We start from the raw sequence: 8,080 nt of genomic DNA on the forward strand, positions 1-8,080 counted from the left end.
GTATGTGTATCTTCATCTTAATAAATACTACTGACATTTGAAAAGCCTGACAATGTCAAGGACTGGCCAGAGTCCCATGTGCGATGGATGTGGAATGGCAGCTCACTGTAGCAGGTGCAGGGACTCAGTTGGGGTCTTGCAGAGGCACTTAGTTATAGCAAGAATATTTCATAAGTGGTATCTGATATATTCAACACTAGTGCGGAATAAAAACACGTTGCTTAGAAATAATTATTCAGCCGGGCGCGGTGGCTCAAGCCTGTAATCCCAGCACTTTGGGAGGCTGAGACGGGCGGATCACAAGGTCAGGAGATCGAGACCATCCTGGCTAACACGGTGAAACCCCGTCTCTACTAAAAAATACAAAAAACTAGCTGGGCGAGGTGGCGGGCGCCTGTGGTCCCAGCTACTCCGGAGGCTGAGGCAGGAGAATGGCGTAAACCCGGGAGGCGGAGCTTGCAGTGAGCTGAGATCCGGCCACTGCACTCCAGCCTGGGCGACAGAGCCAGACTCAGTCTCAAAAAAAAAAATTATGTTTGAAATAATTATTCATAGATCTAAAGTCAACAAGTCTTTTTCTTCTCTTGTAAAAATATATAATTTTTTTTTCCAGAGGGAGGGGAACAACTTAAAATAAACCAGAAAATACCTTCATATTAATCATTCTTCTCATATACTTCAAATTTGAACTTAATGTCTTTCTCCTCCTGGACATCAGAGAGAACACCTGGGTATTCTGGCAGAAGTTTATATTTTTCCAAATCAATTTCTGGAAAAAACGTGTCACTTTCAAAGTCCCGCATGATCCTTGTCACAAATAGTTTAAGATGGCTTGGGTGATTCATGGCTTCCTTATAAACAGAACTGCCACCAACTATCCAAATAATCTCTACTTTTTTTGCTAATTCTGGTTGTTCTGTAAGTTTTAAGATATCATCCAGATTTCTGGCAAGAAAATGAGCTCCTTGTGGAAGTTCCTTGAGTTCTCTGCTGAGAATTGAATTAATTCTATCCTTTAAAGATCGATTCTTCTCAGAAATGGAGAACCAGATCTTCCTACACATACCACCAGATTCTGTTTACCTTCTACTGAAGAGTCTGTGTCATTCTCTGGAAATACCTAAATTCATTCCTGAGTGGTGGCCAGGGCAGGTCCCGGTTCTTGCCAACGCCCGTGTCTGGGACACAGCGACGATGCAGTTTAGCAAACGAACCATGACAGCAGCGGTGAGCACCTCCGAGCCCGCTCGCTACACCAGAACGCGCGGCCAAGATTGGCCGGAAGGTTTTTACTCTGAACCTGGAGGATGAGCAATGACATCCCTGTCTCCACCTCAAAGCCCTTCCTGAGCATTCACCTCCTGGGAGCGGGAGCAGCGCAGCAGCGCCACCTGGTGGTCCATGCGCTTCCCTTTGCAGCTCACTCGCAGCCCTGAGGTCCTCCTCTCCTTTCCATGCACCTGGGATTTCTTCACTGGACACCAGCCTGAGTCAAGTTTCCTGTAAAGAAAAAGAAGTTCACAGGGCTTGCTCATGGAGTCCCTGCACAAAGCGGCCGTGGGGGCTGCGATGGACACTGCATGGGTATTTCCGGCAGGCTGTGATTGGTGTACTTTGAGGTGGATGTTGTTTACCCGAGTGTTCACTTTGTGAAACTCCACTGCCCACTTGTGGATTGTCCTCCTTTCTCCATGCATGCTGTCCTTCCCTCAAATATACATTGCTGGTGTTTTGAAGCAATTCTATCTACACTAAGAAGAATCACTCCTACTGCATATCGTTGGAAATAGTGAATTGAAAAAAATTAGTGCAATTGTTTTTAATTCCAGGAAATAAATACACGTAAACAGGAAAATCTACAACAACAGCAGTAGGCTTGGGAGCTGACACCAGAACAGCTTTGGAAATGGCTCTCAAGCCACGAACTAGGAATCAAACCCTAACAAGCCCATGGGAGGTGGGGGGTGTGAAATGATGCCCAGTAGTGCATGAATGAATGAGTCATGGGCAGTGGCTCATGCCTTGGCTGGCCAGTCACGAACTTGGGGAAAATAGAGTTGGAAAATTGGGAGGTAGAGGAGAGAGGTACGCATAGACCTCTTGCTATAGGCTGAGTGTGTGACGATAGTGGTTGTGTGTGGATGCCTACCAGAGGGTCTTTAGGGGGCTGGGGCTCCCTGTAACCAGGTGGGTGAGATGGCTTGATGGACGATGCCACTCAGTCGCACAGGGCTTGCTCATGGAGTCCCTGCACAAAGTGGCCATGGTGGCTGCGATGGACACTGCATGGGCACAGCAATTGAGTCGCCACTCACCAGGGCTGACCTGGCAGCTGCCACTGCTGAGGGCCCAGCTAACCAAAAGCAGCTGCTTTTTTTGGACGGAGAAATAAAACAGGCAATGGTAATTAAGAATAAAATAACATTACGATAGATAAAAATGCCACTAAAAATATAGTACAGGTTTAAATAATTTTGAGACTATGAACAGATTATGTCAGTAAGGAGGAACTTATTACAAGTAAAAGAAGTTAAAACAGTTTGTAAAACTTTTTCCCTTCAGGCATATCAGACCATTTTACAGATAAGTTCTACAAAACTTTGAAGAAGGCTACTGATTTATACATAATATTCAAGAGAATGAGGAAACATGGTGAAATGATAGTAAACTCATTGTGTTTATGTATAAATAACATTGATTCCCCTAAAACCAGCAAAGAGATACATAAGAAAAGCATGATATGATAATCACTTTGGAAACAATTAGAGGTAAAAATACTGAGAAAAGTAATACTAGACTGTGTCACACCAGTGAGCCTAAATAAATTAAATATCCTGCTTGGGTTGTTCATCCCCTGGACTAAGAATATTTAAACTTTAAATCTGTAATGCATTTTACCACTTGATTAAGAATAAAGACAGGAATAATCACATTTTGTTGAATGCAGAAATTACTGCAGATGAGGAATTCAACCTCCGTCTCACTTACAGTTCTTCACCCATCTCCACTTCTAAGAACTTGTGGTCAGTACTCGCTTTGGCAGCATATATTAAATTGAAGATGCAGAGAGATTAGCATGGCCCCTGCTCAAAAGGTATTTATGCAAATTCATGAAACATTCATATTTTTAAACTCTTTCTCAATCAAACTAGGTATTCCAAGGAACATACCTCAAGATAATAAAAGTCATATATGACAAACTCACAGCCAGTATCATACTGAATGGCAAAAGCTGAAACATTCCTTAACACCAGCACAAGACAAGGATGCCTCTCTCACCAGTCTACTCAAGACGAAGTATTGGAAGTTCTGGTCCAGGGCAATCAGGTATTAAGAGAAAGAGGATATTCAAACAGGAAGGAGGAAGTCAAATTGTCTTTGTTTGCAAATGACATGATCTATATCTAGAAAACCCCATTGTTTCAGCTGAAAAACTTCTTAAGCTGATAAGCAACTTCAGTAAAGTCTCAGGATACAAAATCAATGGCAGAAGTCACAAACATTCTATACAACAATCAGACAGGCGGGGGTCAGGTCATTGAATGAAGCTGCACCATTTGCGGTTTGGGCTCTCTGCTTTGGCTCTATTGACCCCAGCCAAGGCTTGTGACTTTCTGCCATTTTGTATCTGAACTTTACTGAAACATCAGCAAGAAACTTTTCAGCTGAGCTGGTTTTCCTGGGAATAAATGTTGCAAGCTGAAAGGTAATTTGTTTTCATCTGCTCACTGCTGATATCCTTTCTCTCTTACCTAAACTTCAATACTACATGTATTGAGACAGTGAAGAAGAGCACGCTGTAGCTTTGATGGGCCAAAGGGACTGTTTTCGGCTTTTTGCTTTCATTCGTGGCTGTGGGGTTGTCATATATGACTTTTATTATCTTGGTATGTTCACCAGTACTAGTTTGAAGTTTAAAAATGAATGGCTTCATTGCATGTCGTCATACTGATGTCTGTGTCTTTCAGACACACTGACCAGCAATATGTTGCTTTTATTATGACAGGGATTCTTAGAGGCGGAAAAGTGGTGGTTTTTGAAGTGTTAATAATTTCTCTGCGTGGTATTTTACATCTAACTGCAATATTGTTATCTCTTGTCTTTTCCATTAACAATTTGAGTGCACTCAGTTTTTCCTTCTGTAGCTGCCTTCATGGGTTTTTCCTAAATTATTATTTTCAGTTTTTTTCAGTCGGGTGCATATATTAATACATATAATTTTAAAAGCCTCTTCTCAGTTTATAATGCATCCTAACCGTCCCCTGCCCGTCCTTCCCTAATCCTCCAGAGCAATGACTTTCCAACTCTTTTAGCAATGTCTTCTGTTTTCTCCGCACACATAACTACTTAGCCATTTCTTGATTATTTTACACACATTTTAGGCGTTTTGAATGACAGATAGGGATTTAGCTCTTACACCATACTATCTTCACTTTTCCTCCTATATTGTCCCAAAGTAATAGTTACCAGAGTTAGAGGCTAAGCAGTCACCACACATCATTATGACTATGTACATATTGCTCATTGTTGAGAAGAACAAGTATTATGCTCTTACTTCCTATCCTGTACTTCCTTCTGCCCTAAATTAATGATTACCTATACCCTTCCCCCTTGTTTTTCACTTTGCTTTATCTTCAATGAACTTCTTTCCAAATGCCCCAAATCTGGCAATACCTATTATTATTTTTAAGAGAAGGGAATCTCACTATGGTGGCCAGGCTGGTCTGGAAATGTTGGACTCAAGCCAACCTCTTGCTTTTAGCCTCCTGAGTAGCTGGGACTGCAGGCATGAGTCATTCCACCCAGCTAACCACAATAATATTTCTACTGTTTTTGTTTGTTTGTTTTTGTTTTAAGCCAGCTCCATAGCTGGAATATTTCCTAATGTTGGATCCTGTTTGCTGGATCCATGTCATTCTCTGGTTTGTCTCCTCCTTCATTTGCTGGAGTATTTTCTCCAATAGCTTCCCAAGAAAGGGTCCATGAATCCTAGTCTTTGCTGGCCCTAAAAATGTATTATTTACCTTCATCCTTGATTATTTGGGTGAATATGGATTTATTCGTTAGAAATAACTTTCTTTCTAAATTCTGATCATGCTTCCATTGTTTTCAGCTTTCTTTTGAGAGAAGTCTCTTCTGTCACCCAGGCTGGAGTGCAGTGGGCAATCCTACTGGAAGTCCCTGCAGCCCGTGACAGTCTCGAGACTCGGATTCATCCACCTCAGCCCCTGAGGCAGTGGGACTGAGTGAGCCACAGGGCCCAGCCAATTTTTGTATTTTGGAGAGATGGGGGCTTCACCCATGTTGCCCAAGCTGGTCTCAAAGGGATCTGTCTGTCTCTGCCTCCCAAAATGCTGAGCCAATGTGTTACAGGCGTGAGCCTGTGCCTGGCCAGTTTTCTTTTATTCTCTCTTCTTCCTTCATTTCTCAAGGCATCTTTTCGAAGCTCAGTGGGCCCAAACCAAAGTCAAACTCCATCAGAATATCCTGCTTCTTCCAACTTTAAAATATATATATCTTAAATCACAGTTCTTACTACATGCAACCTTCTGGTTCAAACTACCACGATCCCTCACTTGAACTTAGAATTGGGTTTCCTGCTTCTGTATTTTTAAATCATAAAATATTTCCAGTAAACCATGTATGGCTTTTATACTTTTATTACATAAAAAGAATAAAGTCAGGTGTGGTGGCTCACGCCTGTAATCCCAACACTTTGGGAGGCCGGGTGGGCGTATCCTTGAGGTCAGGAGTTCGAGACCAGCCTGACCAACATGGTGAAACCTTGTCTGCACAAAAAACACAAAATTAAGCTGGGGTGTGGTGGCGCGCACCTGTAGTCCCATGCTTGGAAACCTGAGGCAGGAGGAATTGAACCCGGGAGTTGGGAGGCTGCAGTGAAGCTGGTCAGCCACTGCCTCCATCTGGGTAACAGAGCAGAAACTCTGTCAAAAAAAAAATGGCGGTATGAAGAGCTTACATACTTAAACATGGAATTGCTTTAAAATGTTTGCCATTCATGGTTCCCATGCATGTAGCAGCTTCTTACTGCTTGCAGGACTTGCTATAGAGCAGCTAGATACGTTCACCCACACACAGGACAGGGGAGCTGACAGCCAGGAGTGGAGGATCAATACTCAGCTTTCTCCCCTCTGTTTCCCGTATCTCAGCAGTATGGGCTTGATACCCGATGAGAACATGCTCACTGACTTTAAACTGCTTTTCTTACCTTTTCAGTTTCATTTCTCCCGCTACCTCAATTGATGATGATGATTTCTGGTAGCCCTGAAAATAAACTGCTTTCACTGAAATTTCAGTCTTGGAATCTGCTTTGGCTTCCCCAGTCTAAGACAGAAATATATTCATTTCCCATCACTGGACTTCCAGGTTGTTTCAATTTTTCACTGTTACAAACAAGGCTGCAACATATGTCTACAAACCTCTATAGATATACCGCATTAGGAAGATTTGATTTTCCACTAGTGAAACTGCTCCAGTTGGAGGGTATGCATCTTCATCTTTAATAAATCACTACCCACATTTGAAAAGCCCGACAATGTCAGGACTGGCCAGTGTCCCATGTAATGCGATGGGTGTGGAATGGCAGCTCACTGTAGCAGGTGCAGAGATCAGTTGGGGTCTTAGAGAGGCACTTAGTTATAGCAAGAATGTTTCATAAATGGGTATCTGCTATATTCAAGATTGAGTCTTGAATAAAAACCGTTGTAGAAATAATTATTCATAGATCTAAAGTCAATAAGTCTTTTTCTTCTCATGTATAAAATATAATTTTTTTTTTTTTTTCAGAGGAGAACAACTTAAACTAGAAAACACCTTCATATTGTCATTCTTTTAATATACTTCAAATTTGAGCTTAATGTCTTTCTCCTCCTGGACATCAGAGAGAGAGAACATAGGTATTCTGGCAGAAGTTTATATTTCTCCAAATCAATTTCTGGAAAAAGCGTGTCATTTTTCAAAGTCCGCATGATCCTTGTCACAAATAGTTTAAGATGTCCTGGGTGATTCATGGCTTCTTTATAAGTAAAACTGTCACCAATTATCCAAATCATCTCTACTTTATTTGCTGATTCTGGTTGTTCAGTAAGTTTTAAGATATCATCCAGACTTCTGGCAAGAAAATGGGCTGCTTGTGGAGGTTCATGAGTTCTCTGCGCTTAATTAAATTAATTCTATCGCTAAGTCTAGGTTATTTCTCGGGAATGGAGAACCAGATCTTTCTACACATAACACCGATTCTGTTAACCTTCTCCTGAAGAGTTTGTGTCATTCTCTGGAAATACCTAAATTCATTCCTGAGTGAAGCTGGGGCATGTCCTGTTCTTGCCATGCCGTGTTCTGGGACACAAGCGAGATGCAGTTTGGCAAACGAGCCGACGGCGACGCTGGGAGCAGCTCGCCACCAGAACGCGTGGCCAAGATTGGCCCGGAAGGTTTGCACTTTGAACCTGGAGGATGAGCAATGACATCCCTGTCTCCACCTCAAAGCCCAGCCTTCCTGAGCATTCACCTCCTGGGAGCAGGGCAGCGCAGCGGCGCACCACCCTGCGCTTCCTTTACAGATCACTCACAGCCTGAGACCCCCTCTCCTTTCCATGCGCCTGGGATTTCTTCACTGGACACCAGCCTGAGTCAAGTTTCTATAAAGCAAAGAAAGAGCCTGGGGCTTGCTCATGGAGTCCACCTGCACAAAGTGTACCGTGGTGACTGCGATGGATACTGCATGGGTGTTTTCGGCAGGCTGTGATTGGTGTCTGATGTGGGTGTTGTTTACCCAGTGTTCACTTTGTGAAACTCACTGCCCACTTGTGGATTGTCCTCCTTTCTCTCCATGCATGCTGTGCTTCCCTCAAATATACATTGCTGGTGGAAACAAGATTCTATGTACACTAGAAGAATCACTCTACTGCATATCCTTGGAAATGCTGAATTGAAAAAAAATTAGTGCAATTGTTTTTAATTCAGGAAATAAATACATGCAAAGAGGAAAATCTACAACAACAGCAGTAGGCTTGGGAGCTGACACCAGAACAGCTTTGGAAATGGCTCTCAAGCCAGG

General features: G+C 42.6%; 2 pseudogenes; both read right to left on the reverse strand.

Annotated features, from left to right (window-relative positions):
* Positions 1-565: 565 nt before the first annotated feature.
* Positions 566-1,337, reverse strand: LOC110742441 (annotated as a pseudogene).
* A 5,515-nt stretch (positions 1,338-6,852) lies between these two features.
* LOC116272708 lies at positions 6,853-7,351 on the reverse strand (annotated as a pseudogene).
* Between the last annotated feature and the right edge of the window lie 729 nt (positions 7,352-8,080).

Source organism: Papio anubis, unplaced genomic scaffold (genome assembly GCF_008728515.1).
Source record: "Papio anubis isolate 15944 unplaced genomic scaffold, Panubis1.0 scaffold1695, whole genome shotgun sequence".
In the NCBI taxonomy this organism is placed as follows: Eukaryota; Metazoa; Chordata; class Mammalia; order Primates; family Cercopithecidae; genus Papio; species Papio anubis.